This window comes from Salvelinus sp. IW2-2015, linkage group LG26 (assembly GCF_002910315.2).
Source record: "Salvelinus sp. IW2-2015 linkage group LG26, ASM291031v2, whole genome shotgun sequence".
NCBI classification, from domain to species: Eukaryota; Metazoa; Chordata; class Actinopteri; order Salmoniformes; family Salmonidae; genus Salvelinus; species Salvelinus sp. IW2-2015.
In genome coordinates this window covers 36630480-36655144 of record NC_036866.1, presented here as the reverse complement: position 1 = coordinate 36655144, position 24665 = coordinate 36630480, and the positions used below count along the sequence as shown (strand labels likewise).

Sequence of the window (24665 nt, the reverse complement as noted above, 5' to 3'; positions counted from 1 at the left end):
GCACTTCTTCTCTCTTCCACTTTCTCTCTCTCTCGCTCTCTCACTCCTCTCCCTGGCCCCCCCTCTTTTCACCCACCCCCTCTTGGTCTCTGTCTTCTATTCAATTTAATTAAATTTTAGGGATTATATTGGATGGGAACGATGTTAGATTGGCAAGCCAAGTGAGTAGATAATAACAAAAGTGAAATAAACAGTAAAAATTAAAGTAAACATTAACTCCACAAAGTTCCAAAAGAATAAAGACATTTAAATGTTCATATTTTTGTTGCAAATAGTAAAGTAAAAGGGAAAAACAAAATAAATAAATTGGGTTTATTTAAATGGTGTTTGTTCTTCACTGGTTGCCCTTTTCTTGTGGCATACAGGTCACACATATTGCTGTGTTGTGGCAACAATGTGTATTTTCACCAATAGTATAGGAGTTTAATCAAATTGGGTTTGTTTTCAAATTCTCTCTCCATCTTCCGAGAGCGAGAGAGAAGGGGATAAGGGAGACAGCAATAGACAGAAAACTTCCCCAGGATAGTCTAGGCTCTCTGGATTTCAGTGTCTTCCTGTTCCTCAGACAAAGGATGGTGGTTCTGAAATGGTGAATAGTCTCTGTTTGGAGCCTGTCCACACACAACCAGCACAGAGTAATCGTAGCTTACAGCTACGCATTGCCCTTGACTGACACACAGGGAATGAAAGACTATGCTCATAAAAATGAATGTAGGCTATAATTAAAGCATATTTCATACTGGCAACACTGTTCAAATCCTCAAAACGCCATGCCAGCAAACAAAGGCAGAGCACGACAGGTATTCATTATTATCATTATACGATTGAACCAATTCAGATACCATGTTTGTGCATTTCTAAAGCAAATGTTTCCCCAAACCTCCTCAAACGTGTCCTGTCTGCCTCTTCTGTACGGATTACTGGGCTAGAATCATGGCTCTGAAACACTACATCTGTAATTGCACCACAGTGGTAATAGTAATTTAGTCCGCAACCAGATGGACCCCTCCCTCCACCCCCAAAACACACACCCACACACCCTACACTACAAAGAGAGGGGACTGTGTACAGGACTCTAACCAACACACCCTTCCCTGCAGCTGTAAATACACCATCAGGCTGACAGCGCTGACATCCCAAACACACAGAACATCTCCCTGTCAGGACAGGACAGCAGAGAGAGGAGAGGCCTGCCAACGGGGATGAACCTTGTCAGTAGATCAGCTGATATAGCTGTAGCTTTATGTATTCCCTCCCTGGCTGTACCATCGATGCCGCCTCCACTCGAGTCCTTTACAGGACTACATTATCATCTACCTGTGGAAGACCGTTTCCCATAAACTGCCTGGTCCCCGAATTCGATTTTGTTTGTCCTGATGTCCAGAATCAGTGTCTGAAGTAAGGGGCAGCTGCCTGCCTGACAAACGTCCTCACGGCTCTTATGAATGACAGCTATTTACTAAAGCTGTCCCCTTTCTCATCACATGAGCCTCCCACTGCCTCCCACTCAGCACGGCACAGCCACCGAGGTTCACAATATCCCACTGTGTCCCCCTGATACACGTACTGGTCAGCAGAAGAGGCGCGGGGGGGGGGGGGGGTTAGAATTTGAATTGATTGAGAAAGGGGGGGGGTGAGAGAGAGAGGGAAGCTAGATAGTCATGCCACAAGGTAGACAGGAGGACTAATGACAACAAGCAACATCAAGTACAGATTTTACCCAGGGTTGCTTGAGAGAGATGACACAGCATTCAGTAAATATACTATGACACCGGTATATAAACATGGCATTGGGTTATGGATGAATGGATCTGGTACAGAACATTGTCCATAGGAATGCGGTGTTCTCCTTTGTATTTACCCTTCCTTTTTTCCAACTTGACATCCACCACAGTTACTGCAAACAGAGTAAGGGCTGAGAGTCCACGCTGTCCCTCCATCCCTTTCCTTTCTCTCGCTCTCTTTCGCGCTCGTCTCTGACTCTCTCTGGGGGTCAGATCTATTTTCCGCCATCCCTGCAGTGTGTGTGTGTGGCTCGTTCTGCAGTGTGTGTGTGTGGCTCTGTTCTGCAGTGTGTGTGGCTCTGTTCTGCAGTTGTGTGGCTCTGTTCTGCAGTGTGTGTGCTCTGTTCTGCAGTGTGTGTGGCTCTGTTCTGCAGTGTTGTGTGTGCCTGTTCGCAGTGTGTGGTGGCTCTGTTCTGCAGTGTGTGTGGCTCTGTTCTGCCAGTGTGTGTGGCTCTGTTCTGCAGTGTGTGGTGCTCTGTTCTGCAGTGTGTGTGGGCTCTGTTCTGCAGTGTGGTGTGGCTTGTTCTGCAGTGTGTGTGTGGCTCTGTTCTGCAGTGTGGTGTTGGCTCTGTTCTGCAGTGTCGTGTTGGCTCTGTTTTGCTGTGTGTGTGTCTCTGTTTCTGCAGTGTGTGTGTGGCTCTGTTCTGCAGTGTGTGTGGCTCTGTTCTGCAGTGGTGTGTGTGCGTTGTTTTCTGCAGTGTGTGTGGCTCTGTTCTGCAGTGTGTGTGTGCTTGTTCTGCATGTGTGTGGTCTGTTCTGCAGTGTGTGTGGCTCTGTTCTGCAGTGTGTGTGGCTCTGTTCTGCAGTGTGTGGCTCTGTTCTGCAGTGTGTGTGGCTCTGTTCTTGCAGTGTGTGTGTGGACTGTGGAGTCTCGTGAGGCTGTAGCATAACTCCTCCACCCACCACTCTGCTGCTCACCTCCAAACACAGCATTTCATAACTCCTCCACCCACCACTCAGCTCTGCTGCTCACCTCCAAAACACAGCATTTCATAACTCCTCCACCCACCACTCAGCTCTGCTGCTCACCTCACAAACACAGCATTTCATAACTCCTCCACCCACGGCATTCCCGAATGTTCCCAGAATGCACACCACGTCAGCCAGAAAAATGAAGAAATATGACCCAATACAGAGTAGAGTAACCTGCCTAGGGGCCGGGGGAGGAAGTAGGAGGAGGGAAAGTAGGGGGGGGGGTAGAGGAAGGGGGCATTATCATATGTAACTCATGTGCAGCTCTAACAACAACAGACTGCGATGATATCACTGCAGGATCAAGGTCTGGTGGCAGAGGAGAAGAAGGGAGGAGGAGAAGAGAAAGAAGGGAGGCCTTGCTGGACTGGTATCTAAGGGCTCAATCTAGTGTTTGGGTAAACAGCAACTGCAGAGGTATTTGATGTGTGGAGCCCCCCGTCACAGTCTACCCAGTCAGTTCTAAATCGGTGGTATTTAGGAAACAGTGGTATTCATATCATAAACAGTACTGGGGTTGTAAATCAAACTAAGTGGCTGAAGCAGAGTTATGCCAGTTAAATGAATGGATAAATACTGCATTGGGAGAATGCTTCTGCTGCTGCAGTGTTTTTCACTAACTGCTTGCATTGATTTGATATAATCTGATGATGCTACAGTACATCAACATGGTCTCATTAGAATATGTCAAAATAGTGACGTTTAAGCATTGAAATACAGAGCATTTGGAAAGTCGTCAGACCCCTTCCCGTTATCCACATTTTGTTACGTTACAGCCTTACTCTAAAATGGATTAAATAAAAACTCACCAATCTACACACAATAACCCATAATGACAAAGCATAGACATTTTTGCAAATGTATTAAAAATATAAAACAGAAATAACTTATTTACATAGAGTAAGTATTCAGACTTTGCTTTGAGACTTGAAATTGAGCTCAGGTGCATCCTGTTTCGATTGATCATCCTTGAGATGATTGGAGTTCACCTGTGGTAAATTCAATTGATTGGACATGATTTGGAAAGGCACACACCTGTCTATATCAGGTCCCACAGTTGACAGTGCATGTCAGAGCAAAAATCAAGCCATGACGTTGAAGGAATTGTAAATTAGAGCTCCGAGACAGGATTGTGTCGAGGAACAGATCTGGGGAATGGTACCACAGCATTTCTGCTGCATTAAAGGTCCCCAAGAACAAAGTGGCCTCCATCATTCTTAAATGGAAGAAGGTTGGAAACACCAAGACTCTTCCTAGAGCTGGCCGCCCGGCCAAACAGAGCAATCGGGGGAGAAGGGCCTTGGTCAGGGAGGTGACCAAGAACCCGATGGTCACTCTGACAGAGCTCCAGAGTTCCTTGTGGAAATGGTTGTCCTTCTGGAAGGTTCTCCCATCTCTGCAGCACTCCACCAATAAGGCCTGTATGGTCACGTCTGGAGGAAACCAGGCACTGCTCATCACCTGACCAATACCATCACTATGGTGAAGCATGGTGGTGCAGCATCATGCTGTGGGACATTTTTTCTGCGGCAGGAACTGGGAGACTAGTCAGGATCGAGGGAAAGATGTACAGAGAGATCCTTGATGAAATCCTGCTCCAGAGCGCTCAGGACCTAAGACTGGGATGAAGGTTCACCTTCCAACAGGACAATGACCCTAAGCCAGTGGTTCTTAACCTGGGTTTGATCGAACCCCAGGGGTTTGGTGAGTCAGTCTCAGGGGTTCGGCGGAGGTCAAGACACACATCCGACTCATATGATTCGTGATGACACGCCCCGCTTGGCCATCATTGGCTGCAGGTGATCACGCTACATCGCTTGGCCTATCTGTGCTGCAGGGAATTTGGTGTGCTCAGTAGTCGACTTGTGACTGTCGTGATGGTACGTCCTGTGATTTCTTTCTTAATATTTTAATCTCTTCATACTTACTATGTCGAGCAAAAAAAGAAAGTGGTCGAACGAATATGTACAATATGGATTCACATGTATACCGGAACGTGATGGGAGTCAGCGTCCTAACTGCATGATTTGCAATGCCAAGTTGAGCAATTCTAGTCTAGCACCGGCAAAACTAAGAGAACACTTCCTTAACCTGCATGGAGATACAAGAACACAACGCTCGCTGAATTCAAGGTGAAGAGAGCCAGATTCGATGAAAAGGCTACTCTGCCTGTTTCTCGGCTTTTGTACCCATCAACAAACCGATCCTCACAGCATCGTACGAAGTTGCTTACCTGATCGCAAAGCAGGGAAAACCACACACCATTGGTGAAACACTCATAAAACAGCTGTGTTGAAGATGGCGAATATCATGCTGGAAAAAGAGGCTGAAGTTAAGTTATCCCAAATTCCTCTTTCAAATGACACCATCAGCGACAGAATAGAGGACATGGCAAAGACATCTTGGCTCAAGTAGTTGCAGATCTGATTTCAAGCCCGGCAAAATTCAGCCTTCAACTCGACGAGACCACAGACGTTTCCAATCTAAGCCAGCTTGCTGTATTCGTGCGTTATGTGAAAGACGACGTGATAAAGGAAGATTTTTTATTTTGTAAGCCTCTTACAACAACAACTAAGGCAGCCGATGTGAAGAAACTTGTGGATGACTTCTTCAAAGACAACAATCTTTCGTGGGATATGGTTTCTGCAGTTTGTTCGGACGGAGCTCCAGTCATGCTGGAAGAAAGTCTGGTTTTGGTGCGCTAGTGAAAGCCGATGCACCACACATCATTGTTACGCATTGTATTCTGCACAGGCATGCGTTGGCAACAAAAAACCTTGCCTCCAAAACTGGCAGAAGTATTAAAAATTGTAGTGGAATGCGTGAACTATGTGCGAACTAGTGCTCTGAGGCACCGCATCTTCAGTGAGCTGTGTAAAGAAATGGGCTCTGTTAATGGCGAGGTTTTGGTAATTCGAAATGGAGGCGTCGTCGACGGTATTTTACCAGCTTACATTCGTGTACCTGGGGACAAGGCTTGCTATGAAATACTGGAGTTTTTGTCGTTCTGAACCGTGTCGCTTGTAGCCCTGTCTGTTTTGCAAAAGCAGCAACTAGTTGTCATGAGCAATTTCGCTTCAAAAAGTCTCATTCTTCATTTGCTAGCGTACATGGCTGATGAGATTCTTGCAGCTCATACATCTCAATCAAAAGATCCCAGGGCCGGTGCGAGTCAGACATATCGCGATAGCAGGAGGAAATATCCTGCAGAGCATTTTAAACAAAGGCTACCGTTCATGGAAACGCATAACACGAGAGACCGAATAAACTTCGCAAACTCTATCCCGGCTGCTGAACGACTGTGTAAGTAAGACTCGAGATGTATCTGGAATCGGAGACATTTCTCCACCGCAGAACTGAAGCAAGCAATTGCCACGCACTTAGATGAGCTTGCAAAGTCTCTCGACGGATACTTCCCTACAAAGAGAGTCATATCCAGCATGGGTGAGACAGCCGTTCACGTTATAGTGTTGAGACAACAGATGTCATGATGATACCTCGATGAATCATTGAAATCAGCAGGCCAGGTTTCAACAGCACTCTTCAGAACAACAACGCTTTCAACGTTTTGTGTCAACAAATGGTAACGTACTCTGTTATTGCTAAGAAAGTCTTGGAGATTTATACTCGTTTGTTACAACATATCTTTGCGAGCAATCCTTTTCGAGGATGCTGGACATAAAACGAAGAAAAGGAACAGACTTTGTTGCGAAAATGACATGAGAGTGGCACTTGCCAAGGTGAAGCCGCGCATTTCTGAACTGGTCTCTGAAGGCAAACGCAGAAGTCACACTGATTTGCAGTAAATTCATTATTATGTTTTTGTTTTTGTGGGAAAATCATGTTTTGATTGATTTGTGCTTTGAACACACGGTTGATGTTGATGCACGGTTCATTTTGTGCACCAGTAAATATATACTTATGTTTGATTGAAAAAATCATAATTTTTATTTCCAATTAAGAAGGTTTCGGTGAATGCGCATATGAAATGGTGGGGTTCAGTACCTCCAACAAGGTTAAGAACCACTGGCCTAAGCACACAGCCAAGACAACGCAGGAGTGGCTTTGTGACAAGTTCTCTGAATGTCCTTGAGTGGCCCAGTCAGAGCCCGGACTTGAACCCGATCGAACATTCTGGAGAGACCTGAAAATAGCTGGGCAGCGATGCTCCCCATCCAACCTGACAGAGCTTGAGAGGATCTGCAGAGAAGAATGGGAGAAACTCCCCAAATACAGGTGTCCCAAGCTTGTAGCGTCATACCCAAGAAGACTCGAAGCTGTAATCGCTGTCAAAGGTTCTGTAACGGCTGTCGTCTTCCTCGTCTGAGGAGGAGAAGTTAGAAGGATCGGAGGACCAATGCGCAGCGTGGTAATTGTTCATCTTATTTAATGAAGTGAACAACTCAAAATACAAAAAAACAACTAAGTGAAAACCGAAACAGTTCTATCTGGTGCAGACACGCAAAGACTGAAGACAACCACCCACAAAACCCAACAGAAAACAGGCTACCTAAATATGGTTCCCAATCAGGGACAACGATTGACAGCTGCCTCTGATTGAGAACCATATCAGGCCAAACACAGAAAACCAACACAGAAATAGAAAACATAGATTACCCACCCAACTCACGCCCTGACCAACTAAAACAAAAGACAAAACAAAGGAACTAAGGTCAGAACGTGACAGGTGCTTCAACAAAGTACTGAGTAAAGGGTCTGAATACTTATATAAATGTGATATTTCCATTTTTAATACATTTGCAAAGATTCCTAGAAACCTGTTTTTTCTTTGTCATTATGGGGTATTGTGTGTAGATTTCTGAGGGGGAAAAATGATTTAATACATTTTAGAATAAGGCTGTAACGTAACAAAATGTGGAAAAAGTCAAGGGGTCTGAATACTTTCCAAAGGCACTGTATGTCACTCACTTGTGGTGACAGAGATAGGCCTGAGTATAACAGTGCAGTGCTCTGACTGCTGCATAATAGAACCGCATCCTGGTTGACAGAGAGGGTGAGGAGTATGTCCTACAGAACACTACACTCTTAGGAAAAAAGGTGCTATCTAGAACCTAAACGGTTCTTCGGCTGTGGGGATAAGAGAACTCTTTCAAGAACCCTTTTTGGTTCCATGTAGAACCCGTTCCCTAGAGGGTTCTACATGGAACCCAAAAGAGTTCTACCAGGAACCAAAAAGGTTCTTCTAAGAGTGTACACGCACAACAACAACAAGGGTGTTTCTCTGCTGCAGTCACTGCGTAAACAATATACCAGCGATTGTCAGCATTACACAATTATTTATTACTGTTATTCCACAACAATGATTCTGTTTCACAAGTATTTGCCACATAGTCAACACACTTGCCACAATCACACAGTCATAACCATGTATAAACAATCGTACACACAGAGGCGACACACACACCCTCCAACACACACACAACCTCCAACACACACACACCCTCCAACACACACACACCCTCCAACACACGTACACACCTTCCCACCCACACACACACACACGCATGCACGTACATGCGCACGCACACACACCTTCCCACCCACCCACACACACAAGCATGCACGTATACACGCACAAACTCACGCATGCACACACACACGCACACACATGCACATACACAAAACACATCCCATGGTTACAAAAGCATGGCTCATCAAGACACCCATCCAGTCTCTGTTAAGCAACTGTTGTCTCTGTCGCGTCCATAAATACTTGTGCCATTGCTCTCCTTCAGAGCATAACAACATACAGCAGCATAAAAATGATAATAACAATAATACTAATGTAATGAACATACAGCAGCACACACAACATGCAAACAGCTACACAACACATCACTATGGCAATCACAGAGGAATGACACACAGACTTACAGTGCTGGATTCTGTGCTGAGGCTCAGTGAAAAGACTGCTATCTCCCCCTTTACTCTGCATTACTGTTTGACTGGGATGGCTGCCAGACGCTTCTCTCACTCACTCCCACTCCTCCTCCTGTCTTTCACCCTCATAGGAAGAATAGCAGCACACAGAGAGATCTGCAGTGCTGCTGGATCTGTGGCAGTATGCTGACGTCTCTGCTCTCTCTCTCTGTCTCTCTCTCTGTGTCTCTCTCTGTGTCTCTCTCTCTCCTTTCTCCTTTCTCCAAGGTCAGGGAAAGATCCGCCTAGCTATAGGGGTGACTCCTCCCACAACGGAGCAGTCAGTTACGCTGCAACCTCTAGCTATCCCCCCCTCCTCTTCCTCCCTCCATCCCCACAACCACCCAGCACCGTGGAAGTAATTACCCCATCATGGGCCAGATTAACCCAGCCTGCTCTCCTCTTCTTCTCCTATGGGCCACGACCACCTCACAGACAGACAGGATTACGACAGGGTTCAAGGCCACTCCAGGACCCAGAGCAGGAACAGCAGGAGGACAGGGCTAGTCTGGGTAGCCATTTGATTAGTTGTTCAGGAGTCTTATGGCTTGGGGGTAGAAGCTGTTTAGAATCCTCTTGGACCTAGACATGGCGCTCCGGTAGAGCTTGCTGTGCGGTAGCAGAGAGAACAGTCTGTGACTAGGGTGGCTGGAGTCTTTGACATTTTTTAGGGCCTTCCTCTGACACTGACTGGTATGGAGGTCCTGGATGGCAGGAAGCTTGGCCCTGGTGATGTACTGGGCCATTCACACTACCCTCTGTAGTGCCTTGCAGTCGGAGGCCGACCAGTTGCCATACCAGACAGTGATGCAACCAGTCATGATGCAGCTGTAGAACCTTTTGAGAATCTGAGGACCCATGCCAAATATTTTCAGTCTCCTGAGGGGGAATAGGTTTTGTTGTGCCCTCTTCACGACTGTCTTGGTGTGCTTGGACTATGTTAGTTTGTTGGTGATGTGGACACCAAGGAACTTGAAGCTCTCAACCTGCTCCACTGCAGGCCCATCGATGAGAATGAGGGCGTGCTTTTTCCTGTAGTCCACAATCATCTCCTATGTCTTGATCACGTTGAGGGAGAGGTTGCTGTCCTTGCACCACACGGCCAGGTCTCTGACCTCCTCCCTATAGGCTGTCTCGTTGTTGTCGGTGATCAGGCATACCACTGTTGTGTCATCGGCAAACTTAATGATGGTGTTGGAGTCGTGCCTGGCCGTGCGGTCATGCGTGTACAGGGAGCACAGGAGGGGACTGAGTACGCACCCTGAGGGGCCCCTGTGTTGAGGATCAGCGTAGCGGATGTGTTGTTACCTACCCTCACCACCTGGGGGCGGCCCGTCAGGAAGTCCAGGATCCAGTTGCAGAGGGAGGTGTTTAGTCCCAGGGTCCTTAGCTTATTGATGAGCTTTGAGGGCACTATGGTGTTGAACGCTGAGCTGTAGTCAATGAATAACATTCTAACATAGGTGTTCCCTTTGTCCAGGTGGGAAAGGACAGTGTGGAGTGCAATGAATTGCAGTGAATTTGTTGTCAAGACTACATTGCACATGTACTGCTTGACAGTATGTTCAGTGCTTGATTTGGGTATTGGATCTGAGTACCGGCACCTCAAATGTTCTACTGCTTGAGCTCTTGTTCATCTTATAAAATATTATCTCAAAAGTATTGTGGAGATCCTGCTCCTAAATGTAAACAGTACCGGCACCCAAAATTAGTACTGGCAGCTATTCCGGTCCAAGTCAAGCACTGAGTATGTTACTGTAACTTGGATCATGTCAGAAATGTGAGTACTGGTCAATCAGTACTGATCAACAGGTACTGGTCAATCAGTTTCTAACACAACCAGATTGCCAAGAAAACAATCTGAGCAACAGAAGGGATAATCCGCGGTGCTGTGAAGAGTTGGACATTGTGTTGTAGAGCTAGGGCCTAGACTTAGGAGGGCCAGCAGATCAGTTCAGGTGGGGGATTAGAGAGAGATCCAACACAACCTCTGATGGGGAGAATCAGTAGAATACTGGCCAACAGTACTGGTATAGGTTCCCTGAAGAGAGTCATGGTCAAGTCTACTGGTGTTAAAGAGGTATTCTGGTGTTAAGGCTTCAGATAAAGTTAAAGGGTGATTTCTTAGTGTTAAAGTCAATTTGACATGATAGTCAGTGTTAAACACTTTTGCAATGATATTCTACATTGCAAAAATACATTAAATTTGAAACAATAACCAAGTGGTCAACCCGCCTCCGTTTTGGTAAAAAGCTGAGGGATGGGCCTGGAGAAATGTAACCACTCTCAAATTCATCAGAATCAGAATCACTTTATTCACCAAGTACATTTGCACATAACTGTAATTTGACTTAGTGAATAGGTGTTGCCAGCAATAGACAATGTACAGGCAGTGTACAGACACAGAGACAACATACTGTAGTCAACATACAGGATATCCAATATAAATACAGTGAACATAATACATAAAACTCTGGAGTAAAGCTGATTTACAGAGAGGATATACAACTTACAGAGGGAATTTGCAGAATATATGCAGAGGAAGGGATTCTGTCCCGGCTTGCACCAGTGAGGCTGCAGGTTCGGTTTCTTACCATAAGGCCTTTCAACTTAATTTTGAATCTTTAGTTTAGGCATGCCTTTTGTATTTTTCATTTTTGTATATATTTGTTTCCGTCACCATCTGAACATAATAATCGCTTAGGCTCACCGACCTCAAAAAATCAAGACAGGGCTGGCCCTGGACCTAAGGTAAGGTTGCTGTCTCCCTGGGCACATGAGCATCCAACACTGTCCTCACTCCCTGATTTCTCACATAAATACACACATACATTCAGGTTAAAGACCATGTAACTAGACCTAGGACCCCTAGACAAAGCGAGTGCAACAATATACGTAGGCTAGTTATTGGTTTCAAACCAGACAATGATTAAAGAGGTGAGGATGGACTCAATGATGGAAGTGTAGAACCGAACCAGTAATGACCGTGAGAGTTTGAGTTTCTTCAGCTGACGCAGACAGAAGATTCTCCAGTGAGCCTTCTTGGTCACCGATCTAGTGTTGTCTTCCCACTTGCGGTTGTGGAAGAAAATGTTCCCCATGAATTTGAATGATTCAGCTGTGCTAATGGCTGAGCCATCAATCTAGAGGGGGAGACATGTTGTGGGACGTTTTCTGAAGTCCACCACCATATCCACAATTTGGACTATGTTGCGTTCCAGGTTGTTGCGACTGCACCAGGCCACCAGTCGGTCAACCTCACCTCAGTACTTGGACTCATCAGCGTCCGAGATGAGACCGACCAGGGTGGTGTCATCAGCAAACTTGAGTTGTTTGACAGATGAATCGTTGGAGGTGCAGTCATTGGTGTAGAGTGGGAAGATGGGGGGGGGGGGGGGGAGCACGTATCCTTGCGGCGCCCCTGTGCTGAGGGATAGGGAGTGTGAAAGGTGTTTTCCCAGTTTCACGTACTGTGTCCTGTTTGACAGGAAATCAGTGATCCACCGCAAGATGGACTTGGGTACGTTCATCTGGGTAAGTTTTTCCTGCAACAGTTGTGGTATGATGGTGTTGACTGTAGAGTCCACAAACAGTATCCTCACGTATGTCCTTGGGGATTGTCAAGGTGCTGAAGGATGTAGTGGAGGCCCATGTTGATAGCGTCATCAACAGTCCTGTTGGCTCTGTAAGTATACAGCAGGGGGTCAAGGAGGGCATCAGTGATGTCTTTGAGGTGGGATAGGATGAGGCCCTCGAAGGACTTGATGATGACTGAAGTGAGTGCTACAGGTCTGTAGTCATTCAGCCAGGGTACTTTCTTGTTAGGCAAAGGCACTATGATGGATGATTTAAAATAGTGCATAGCTAAAGTGATTGATTGAAGATGTCCGTGAATAAAGGGTTAGAGCTGGTCAGCATCGTGTTTTAGTGTTGCTGTGAAGACCTGGTCTGGGGCTGCAGGTTTCCTACAGTCTTGTTTCTTAAAAAACCTGTTGACTTCTTGTTCTGATGACATGGGGTGGGGGACGGCAACCTGGGACAAGTAGGGGGTTGTCTGAAACATGGAGGGTCTTTTGTTTGTAGCTTGTGATCTTACGAAGACTCTTCCAGACAGACAAGCAGTCATTGGTGGAGAATTGTTGTTCTAGCCTCTCCTTGTATTGTTATTTGGCTGCCTTAATCCCCTTATTCAGTTGCTGCTGTGCCACTCTGTATTGGTCCATATTGCCACTCCTAATGCCACTCCTATGTGCCTCTTTGGCAGGATGTAGGCCTTTCAGCTTCGCATTGAACCAGGGTTTGTCATTGCTGACTGCGACAAAAGTGATGTGGGAATACTGGTGGAATTGTCATCTTGAAAACCCTCATAAAACTTGTTGAGGACGTTGTTTCGTAAGGCTGAGGAAATGACAAGTATTGTTCCATTCAATAGGAGACTGTCGTGCACTGTGAGAAAAGCATGTTCTGCCCAGTACAGTTTCAGTGGTCCTTCGCCTCCGATGAACTCAAGCCATCCTTCCTGACACACTGTCGGCTTTGAGCTGTTCTATCAAATTGTCCATGTAGGAAACAGTGTCTGAAAGCTGTTCCAAGATGGCGTCCACATAGATATTTGTTCTCTACATGAGATATTTTTCTGTAGCAGTACCTTTGGCTTTGACTGGTGCACATGACAGTGTTTCTGTGGTCGACAGACTCTTTCCGGGGAGTATCTCATCAGACTCGTCCTGAAGTGCTGGATTAGAAGGGGAAGGGTGTCCAAGGGTTAGACGGCTCAGGAGAGGTTTTCAACTGAAAGTGTTGACCAATGAGAAAGTCTCTGAATTTTTCACATGCCCATGTCAGCCCCAGAGCTTCTTTTTCCACTTGAGTGTATCTCTGCTCCACAACGGTTCTCCATTCCTTGCTCCGCTCCTGGAGCAGCACTCCTCCTAGTCCGTAGGAAGATGCATCTGCTGCACACGGGTGTGGATGTCAGCTCCTCCTTCAGCTCATTGAAGGATAGGACTTGGTCGGCGCCCCAGTGCCAGTGGTTTTTCTTTGAAGGTAGGTCTCTGAGAGGTTTGTCCTTTTCAGCTAACTGGGGTATGAACTTTCAAAGCTGGGAAGCTCCGCAGCTTGTTGATGTTGATATTGGATGGCTCCGCCATCTCCGAGACAGCCTATGTGTTTGTCAGGTTGGGCTGTACTACTTCGTCCGAGATAATGTGGCCTGGATGTGGCCACATTTGTCCATGTTCAGAGTTTATTTTATTTTGTATGTTATTTAATATTTACTTAACTAAGCAAGTCAGTTAAGAGCAAATTCTTATTTACAATGACGGCCTATCCAGCCAAACCCGAACCTGGGACTCCCAATCATGGCCGGTTGTGATACAGCCTGGATTCGAACCAGGGTCTGTAGTGATGCCTCTAGCACTGAGATGCAGTGCCTTAGACCGCTGTGGCACTCGTTAAGGCTGACCTTTTCCATCTGCAACATGAAATTAAGTCTTGCATCATGCTCCACTTGTGTTTGGCACCAGAATAACACATCATCCATGTGACACACAACACCTTCCAGGCCTTCAGTAAACTCTGTCACCATTCTGTTCTGGAAGTGTTCAGGTACTGAAGTGATGCCGAAAGGCAGGCGGTTGAAGCAGTAATGTCCAAAAGGTGTGATGAAGGTTGTTAGCTTAACTGACTCCTCAGCTAGCGGAATCTGCTAGAAGCCCATGTTCGCGTCAAGCTTGCTGAAGATCTTCACCCTGGCTAGAGAGCCAAGGGTCTGTTCGACAGTGGGAAGTATGCATTTTACTCTACACACTGACCCATTGAGACTGGTGAAATCGACACATATCCGCACGTCCATGTTCTTCTTTGGAACAACCACCAGGCCGGCACACCAGTCTGTGGGCTCCTAAACTCTACAGACAACCTTGAACCCTTGCATACGCTCTAGCTCTTTCTTGACTTTTGGTAGCAATGTCAGAGGAATCCGTCGTGGACTGTGGAGTGAGTAGGGCTCTGCGTCTGCTTTCAGCTTGATGGTATATGGTTGTTGAACTGTGCCAAGACCGCTGCACAGCTTTGGATGGCTTTCTTTCATTGTCTGTCAATCAATGCTGTCGAGTCGAGCAACTAGCTCAAGCTTTGTGATGGCTGGTCTGCCTAGTAAAGCTGTGTGTAGATACACATCCTCCAGTGTCTCCTTTTCTCCCTTTCGTAGAACCACACTTATGACGCCGATCACGTCCAGCGGCGCTCTTCCTGGTACTAGTGGTTTTGTTCATTTTTGCAGAGCTGGCTTTCTGGTTCCTGCAAAAATGTGACTGGACACATTGTCTGGGATAACAGTCACATCGGCACCAGTGTCTATTTTGAATGTCAAATTCCCTGTCCATCACTTGAATATACATCATTCACCGCTCACTTCCTGTTGTCATTTTACTAGGAAAATGCTATTCTTGAACCTCGTTTACTGCTCTTGATGTTATAAATACATGTTGGTAATGTCAATGTTTTTTCACAGGATTGGCACTACTTCTTTGGCTGGGACACTGTGCTCTTGGATGTGCAGGGCTTTTGCCACAGTGTTGACACTGACTGCTTCTTCTCATTAGCATCTCCATGGCTAGCTTTCTGTTTCCACTGATACTGGCTGCCTTTCTACAGAACTCTATCCACTGAGCATGCCTCTTTTATCATCACTGTATCACCTCGCAGGCTACTTTGCTGTCTTTTCACGTCAGTTTGCCTTGCCGTCTCAACTGCTCTCTCTAGCGTAAGATCTTCATCTAGCTCCATCAGCTTTGACAGACGCATGTCTGCTAGACCAATGACTAGCCTGTCTCTGATTAGCTCATCGTGCAAAAGTCCATAGATGCAATGTTCATCTAGGGCATATAAGGCTGTGGCAAAAATAATCCACTGTTTCATTTCCCCCGTCTCCGCATGTTAAAGCGGGCTCTCTCATAAATCACGTTGTTTTTCACAATAAAGAATGCATGAAATCCGTTTCTTACTTGTCCATACTGTTGTTGCTGGAGTTTGTTTAGATTCAGCTCCCTCAAAACGTGATCTGCTTCGTTGCTCATACAGTACATGAGTGGTTAGCTGCTTCTCCTCGGTGGATGTGTGAAGATTATTCGCTTGACCAAAGCGCTCAAAAGTCCTAATCCATTTGGTCCATTCTTGCGGTTTAGAAAAATGGCTCTGGCAGCTGTATGCTAAATGTAGCACTTCACAAGTATCTGTCTCACCCCCACAGAAGCTCACCTCAACCCTCCAAAGCTCACATGATGTTTTCCAGCCTGCTGGCATGATGCCATAGTGCAGGTGGCCACCCAGTCTCTCTCTGGCAAGGATTGAATATTTTCCTGGTATTTTACAAATGTTCCAACCTCACTTTTCTCCCGGGTAACCCGGTATTTCCCGCCAAAACTGGAAGTGTCGTTCAAAATCCTATAAAGCATATAAATACTGTAGGCCTATGTCTGGATTTGATTAGAGCTTTGATAAATAATTCAAGCCTGACGCTGCCTGAGCCTGATGAGCCCTACATTAAATACATTTTATGAGCAAATGCCAAAAATGCTCAAATAACACCTATAGGCCTATGATATACAGTGCATTCAGAAAGTATTCAGGCCCCTTGACTTTTTCCACATTTTGTTACATTACAGCCTTATTCTAACATTTACTAAATCGTTGTTCCCCCTCGTCAATCTACACACAATACCCCTCAATGACAAAGCGAAAACATAAATACCTTATTTACATAAGTATTTAGACCCTTTGCTATAAGACTCTAAATTGAGCTCAGGTGCATCCTTGAGCTGTTTCTACAACTTGATTCGAGTCCACCTGTGGCAAATTAAATTGATTGAACATGATTTGGAAAGGCACACCCCTGTCTAAATAAGGTCCCACAGTTGACAGTTTTGGCAAAAACCAAGCCATGACGTGGAAGGAATTGTCCATAGAGCTCCGAGACAGGATTGTCAAAGCACAGATCTGGGGAAGGGTTCCAAAACATTTCTGAAACATTGAAGGTCCCCAAGAACACAGTGGCTTCCATCAGTCTTAAATGGGAGAAGTTCGGAACGACCAAGACGCTTCTTAGAGCTGACCGCCGTTCCAAACTGAGCAATCGGGGGAGAAGGGCCTTGGTCAGGGAGGTCACTGACAGAGCTCCAGAGTTCCTCTGTGGAGATGGGAGAACCTTCCAGAAGGACAATCATCTCTGCATCACTCCACCAATCAGGCCTTTATGGTAGAGCGGCCAAACGGAAGCCACTCCTCAGTAAAAGGCACATAGCAGCCCGCTTGGAGTTTGCCAAAAGGCACCTAAGGACTCTCGGGCCAAGAAAACAAGATTCTCTTGTCTGATGAAACCAAGATTGAACTCTTTGATCTGAATGCCAAGCGTCAAATCTGGAGGAAACCTGGCACCATCCCTCAGCATCATGCTGTTGGGATGTTTTTCAGCGGCAGGGACTGGGAGACTAGTCAGGATCGAGGGAAAGATGAATGGAGCAAAGTACAGAGAGAATATTTCAGGACTTGAACCCGATCGAACATCTCAGGAGAGACCTGAAAATAGCTGTGCAGCAATGCTCCCCATCAAACCTGGCAGAGGCTTTAGCATGATGCTGAGGGATGGTGCCAGGTTTCCTCCAGATGTGACGCTTGGCATTCAGATCAAAGAGTTCAATCTTGGTTTCATCAGACAAGAGAATCTTGTTTTCTCGGCACCTAAAGGACCCGAGAGGGCCAAGAGACCTGAGGTGGCAGAACAGAGTGCTCGGGTTGGGGTGTAGGGTTTGAGCCCAATACAGTACAGTAATATAGTTCATACAGAAAAAGATTAGCCTACTGGAGCTTGTTTCATTTACAGTATTTACCCAAGAGAGCACATAGCTCTTTTTTTGCCGTAAGTAATATGCTGAAGCATATACAGACCCCTTGACCTTTTCCATATTTAATTACGTGACAGGCTCATTCTAAAATGTATAAAATCGTTTTTTTTTATAATGATAAAGCAAAAATAGGTTTTTTAGACATTTTTGCAAATTTATTACAAATAAAACATTTAAATATTGCATTAACATAAGTATTCAGACCCTTTACCTAGTACTTTGTTGAAACACATTTGGCAGCGATTATGTCATGGCTTTAGAAGCTTCTGATAGGCTAATTGACATCATTTGAGTCAATTGGAGGTGTACCTGTGAATGTGTTTCAAGGCCTACCTTCAAACGCAGTGCCTCTTTGCTTGAAATCATGGGAAAATCAAAAGAAATCAGCCATGACCTCCACAAGTCTGGGTCATCCTTGGGAGCAATTTACAAATGCCTGAAGGTACCACGTTCATCTGTACAAACAATAGTAAGCAAGTATAAACACCAAGGGACCAGGCAGCCATCATACCGCTCAGGAAAGAGACGCGTTCCGTCTCCTAGAGATGAACATACTTTGGTGCGAAAAGTGCAAATCAATCCCAGAACAACAGCAAAGGACCTTGGGAAGATGCTGGAGGAAACCGGTACAGAGTATCTATATCCACAGTAAAATGAGTCCTATATCGACATAACCTGAAAGGCCACTCAGCAAGGAAGAAGCCACTGCTCCAAAACCGCCATAAAAAAAGACAGATTGTGGTTTGCAACTGCACATGGGGACAAAGATCGTACTTTTTGGAGAAATGTCCTCTGGTCTGATGAAACAAAAATAGATCTGTTTGGCCATAATGACCATCGTTATGTTTGGAGGAAACGGGCCTGGCAGCATCATGTTGTGGGGGTGCTTTGCTGCAGGAGGGACTGGTGCACTTCACAAAATAGATGGCATCATGAGGCAGAAAAATTATGTGGATATATTGAAGCAACATCTCAAGACATCAGTCAGGAAGTTAAAGCTTGGTCACAAATGGGTCTTCCAAATGGACAATGACCCCAAGCATAATTCCAAAGTTGTGGCAAAATGGCTTAAGGACAACAAAGTCAAGGTATTGGAGTGGCCATCACAAAGCCCTGACCTCAATCCGATAGAAATTTGTGGGCAGAACTGAAAAAGCATGTGCGAGCAAAGAGGCCTACAAACCTGACTCAGTTACACCAGCTCTGTCAGGAGGAATGGGACAAAATTCACCCAATTTATTGTGGGAAGCTCATGGAAGGCTACCCGAAACATTTGACTCAAATTAAAGAATATAAAGGCAATGCTACCAAATACTAATTGAGTGTATGTAAACTTCTGACCCACTGGGGAAAGAAATAAAAGCTGAAATAAAGAATTCTCTCTACTATTATTCTGACATTTCACATTCTTAAAATAAAGTAGTCATTTTACTACGATTAAATGTCAGAAATTGTGAAAAACTGAGTTTAAATTTATTTGGCTAAGGTGTATGTAAACTTCCGACTTCAACTGTATATATATATATACTACCGATCAAAGGTTTAAGAATACCTACTCATTCAAGGGTTTTTCTTTATTTTTACTATTTTCTACATTGTAGAATAATAGTGAAGACATCAAAACTATGAAATAACACATATGGAATCATGTAGTAACCAAAAAAGTGTTAAACAAGCAAAATATTTTTTTATATTTGAGAATCTTCAAATAGCCACCATTTGCCTTGATGACAGCTTTGCACACTCTTGGCATTACCTCAACCAGCTTCACCTGGAATGCTTTTCCAACGGTCTTGAAGGAGTTCCCACATACTGTATGTTGAGCACTTGTTGGCTGCTTTTCCTTCACTCTGCAGTCTGACTCATCCCAAACCATCTCAATTTGGTTTAGGTTAGGAGATTGTGGAGGCCAGGTCATCTGATGCAGCACTCCATCACTCTCCTTCTTGTTAAAATATCCCTTACACAGCCTGGAGGTGTGTTGGGGTCATTGTCCTGTTGAAAAACAAATGATAGTCCCACTAAGCCCAAACCAGATGGGATGGCTATCACTACAGAATTCTGTGGTAGCCATGCTGGTTAAGTGTGAATGGAATTCTAAATAAATCACAGACAGTGTCACCAGCAAAGCACCCCCACATCATAACACCTCCTCCATGATTTATGGTGGGAAATATACATGCGGAGATCCGTTCACCCAAACTGTGTTTCACAAAGACACAGTGGTTGGAACCAAAAATCTCCAATTTGGACTAGACCAAAGGACACATTTCCACCGGTCTAATGTCCATTGCTCGTGTTTCTTGGCCTAATGCAAGTCTCTTCTTATTGGTGTCCTTTAGTAGTCGTTTATTTGCAGCAATTTGACCACGAAGGCCTGATTCACGCAGTCTCCTCTGAACAGTTGATGTTGAGATGTGTCTGTTACTTGAACTCTGTGAAGCATTTATTTGGGCTGCAATTTCTGAGGCTGGTAACTCTAAGAGGTAACTGGGTCTTCCATTCCTGTAACGGTCCTCATGAGAGCCAGTTTCATCATAGCGCTTGATGGTTTTTGCGACTCCACTTTATGAAACTTTCAAAGTTGAATTGTTCTGCATTAACTGATCTTCTTGTCTAATGATGGACTGTTGATCCTATTTGCTTATTTGAGCTGTTCTTGCCATAATGTGGACTTGGTCTTTTACCAAATAGGGCTATCTTCTGTATACCACCCCTACCTTGTCACAACACAACTGATTGTCTCAAACACATTAAGAAGGAAAGAAATTCCACAAATGAACTTTTAAGAGGGCACACCTGTTAATTGAAATGCATTCCAGGTGGCTACCTCATGAAGCTGGTTGAGATAATGCCAAGAGTGTGCAAAACTGTAATCAAGGCAAACGGTTGCTATTTGAAGAATCTCAAATATAAAATATATTTAGATTTGTTTAACACTTTTTTGGTTACTAATCAAATCAAATCACATTTTATTGGTCACATACACATGGCTAGCAGATGTTATTCCGAGTGTAGCGAAATGCTTGTACTTCTAGATCCGGCAGTGCAGCTATATCAACAACCTAATACACACAAATCTAAGTATAAAGGGATGGAATAAGAATAAGTACATAGAAATATATGGATGAGCAATGACCGAGTGGCATAGGCAAGGTGCAATAGATGGTATAATATACAGTATATATATATGGGATGAGAAATGCAAGATATGTAAACATCATTATTAAAGTGGCAATTATAAAGTGACTAGTGATCCATTTGTTAGAGTGGCCAATGATTGTCTATGTATGCAGGAGCCTCTCTACGTTAGTGATGGCATTACTTCTACATGGTTCCATATGTGTTATTTCATAGTTTTGATGTCTTCACTATTATTCTACAATGTAGAAAATAGTAAAAATAAAGAAAATCCCTTGAAGGAGTAGGTGTGTTCAAACTTTTGACTGGTACTGTATATACACTACCGTTCAAAAGTTTGGGATCACTTAGAAATGTCCTTGTTTTTGAAAGAAAAGCACATTTTCTGTCTATTAAAATAACATCAAATTGATCAGAAATACAGTGAAGACATTGTTAATGTTGTAAATTACTATTGTAGCTGGAAACGGCAGATTTCTAATGGAATATCTACATAGGTGTACAGAGGCCCATTATCAGCAACCATCACTCCTGTGTTCCAATGGCATGTTGTTAGCTAATCCAACTTTATAATTTTAAAAGGCTAATTGATCATTAGAAAACCCTTTTGCAATTATGTTAGCACAGCTGAAAACTGTTGTGCTGATTAAAGAAGCAATAAAACTGGCCTTCTTCAGACTAGTTGAGTATCTGGAGCATCAGCATTTGAACTTTCTTCTGAAACTCGTCAGTCTATTCTTGTTCTGAGAAATGAAGGCTATTCCATGTGAGAAATTGCCAAGAAACTGAAGATCTCATACAACGCTGTGTACTACTCCCTTCACAGAACAGCGCAAACTGGCACTAACCAGAATAGAAAGAGGAGTGGGAGGCCCCGGTGCACAACTGAGCAAGAGGACAAGTACATTAGAGTGTCTAGTTTGAGAAACAGACGCCTCACAAGTCCTCAACTGGCAGTTTCATTAAATAGTACCCGCAAAACACCTCTCCATCTCCATCTCTCTTTCGGGCAAAACACCAGTCTCAACGTCAACAGTGAACAGGTGACTCCAGGATCCTGGCCTTCTAGGCAGTGTTCCTCTGTCCAGTGTCTCTGTTCTTTAGCCCATCTTAATCTTTTATTTATATTGGCCAGTCTGAGATATGGCTTTTTCTTTGCAACTCTGCCTAGAAGGCCAGCATCCCAGAGTCGCCTCTTCACTGTTGACGTTGAGACTGGTGTTTTGCCCGAAAGAGAGATGGAGATGTGTACATTTAGACGTGCATTCGGTCCTTATATTACTGTATCATAGGCTATGCTGCATCAAATGTAGGCCTACCTGTCACAAGAAAATAACTTACCATCATGAGATGATATGTCTACATGCATTGTGAACTGCGCTTCATACTGAGATGGTCTGTCTGTCCCCACCCTGAGCAGTGATGACTGATCATGCAGAGAGCAGAGAGAAGGCTCTAGAGAAGCCAGATTTAGGCATCACATATCATTTAACAGTTCCATTTCACGTGATGGTGTTCATATAAATCATTTATTATAATTTACCTGTTTCTTGCAGTTATTTACCAGGAAAGGTGAGTGGTTTTGGGCGGTAAATCTCGGTAACCGGGTTCCCCGCCATTCAACTGTAATGCAGACAGACAGCTGGGATCAAGTACTACTACAACCAGCTCCTGTCTGAGCAGCAGAAATGGCTTCTGGCCTGCTACCTCAAGGAGATGAGGCGCATCGCTAAGTTCTACAAGAGACTCGGAGAGGCTGAGAGTGAGGACACTGATGAAGAGTAGGAGGATGATGAAGATGTGGAGCCTCCAGGGTGTCCAATCAAAGCGAAGAGTCTATATTTTTGGTAAATAAAGGCCTACTGTAGATACATTTTTCAACCATTTTCCATCTTAAAAAGGAGGCATAAGTAAAGGCTTTGATTTCTGTTCAAACAGATGGAAAAGGGGTCTTTAGAAAACATCTACCAGAAAAAGTCTTAAAAGGTATTAAAAATACTTTAAAACATAATACAGTTGAAGTAAAGACCCCTGCCAACTAATATCAACACTTATATTTAGTTTGCTTTTTTATTTGTATGAATTATTAAGTGATAAAAAAAATCAGCAACTGAATTACCACAAAAAAAATCTGTAATGGAATTCCTGCAATTTAATTGGCTACAATTGGAAATCATAGTAGTCACGAACCACAGTTAAGTCACCTACTACAGTCCTTCCTTCCAATGGTATACTGTTATGTTCAGCTCATAACTGTTTTCTTTCTCTTTCTGTCTGGTGGTCAAAGCAAGTGTCAAAACAGTCTGGACAAACCTTTCTGCTTTCACTCTCTACCTCTCTCTTCAGTTAATGCAACCTTTCCTGGCTCTTACCATAATTATGTTACAAGGTGTAAATCCACTTCACCTGCTGTAGTTCAATAACCAAAACAGATTTTTTCAAAGTCAATGTGTCATGTCATAGCTGACACCCCATTCTTTCTGCTGACATCTTTGAATATTAACTAGGAGCAGATATTTAATCGTTTTTCCCCCGCATTAGTTAGTCACATATAATTGATGGTTGTTCATATGTCTCTGAAGTTAGATTTTTTTAAAGTATATTTATAGCGGGGAAAAAAGAAAAACTAGCAAGTTCTATCTGCCTAAACCCATTTGAACTGCAATCCAATCACAAGCCTGAACAAATACAGACTGACCAATCAGAACACATCCCACTGGGTACACACTGCTTGAATCAACGTTGTTTCCGTATTATTTAAATGAAATTACATTGAGCCAACGTGGAATAGACGTCTGTGCCCAGTGATTCGTTGCTGTCACATCGTTGTTCAGTGATGACAGTCATTCGTCTTATAATTATAAAACATTTCTTAACGTATTTGATGATCTGTTTTGACTCTTTCTTGGTAAAATAGGGTTATTTATAATTGATGTATTCAAATAGCTACAGTTTTCTTCAAAACTGAACAAGTGATCTTTCTGTCTGGGTTGGCGCCCCGCTTTGGTTTGTGCCGTGGCGGAGATCTTTGTGGGCTATACTCGGCCTTGTCTCAGGATTGTAAGTTGGTGGTTGAAGTTATCCCTCGAGTGGTGCGGGGGCTGTGGTTTGGCAAAGTGGGTGGGGTTATATCCTTCCTGTTTGGCCCTGGGGGTATCATCGGATGGGGCCACAGTGTCTCCTGACCCCTCCTGTTTCAGCCTCCAGTATTTATGCTGCAGTAGTTTATGTGTCGGGGGGCTAGGGTCAGTTTGTTATATCTGGAGTACTTCTCCTGTCTTATCCGGTGTCCTGTGTGAATTTAAGTATGCTCTCTCTAATTCTCTCCTTCTCTCTTTCTTTCTCTCTCTCGGAGGACCTGATCCCTAGGACCATGCGTCAGGACTACCGGGCATGATGACTCCTTGCTGTCCCCAGTCCACCTGGCCTTGCTGCTGTTCCAGTTTCAACTGTTCTGCCTGCGGCTATGGAACCCTGACCTGTCCACCGGACGTGCTACCTGTTCCAGACCTGCTCTTTTCATTTCTCTAGAGACAGCAGGAGCGGTAGAGATACTCTCAATGATCGGCTATGAAAAGCCAACTGACATTTACTCCTGAGGTTCTGACTTGTTGCACCCTCGATAACTACTGTGATTATTATTATTTGACCATGCTGGTCATTTATGAACATTTGAACATCTTGGCCATGTTCTGTTATAATCTCCACCCGGCACAGCCAGAAGAGGACTGGCCACCCCTCATAGCCTGGTTCCTCTCTAGGTTTCTTCCTAGGTTTTGGCCTTTCTAGGGAGTTTTTCCTAGCCACCGTGCTTCTACACTTGCATTGCTTGCTGTTTGGGGTTTTAGGCTGGGTTTCTGTACAGCATTTCGAGATATTAGCTGATGTACGAAGGGCTTTATAAATACATTTGATTTGATGTCTA

At 44.4% G+C, this 24665-nt stretch overlaps 1 protein-coding gene across 1 annotated transcript in view; it reads right to left on the bottom strand.

Moving 5' to 3' along the window:
- The window catches only part of LOC111952935 (protein-methionine sulfoxide oxidase mical3a), a 136396-nt gene extending 127547 nt beyond the window's left edge, over positions 1-8849 (bottom strand). Inside the window, exon 1 of the mRNA XM_023971963.2 lies at positions 8652-8849. The gene's annotated coding sequence lies outside the window, so the exon portion shown is untranslated. The remainder of the gene's footprint in view (positions 1-8651) is intronic.
- Between the last annotated feature and the right edge of the window lie 15816 nt (positions 8850-24665).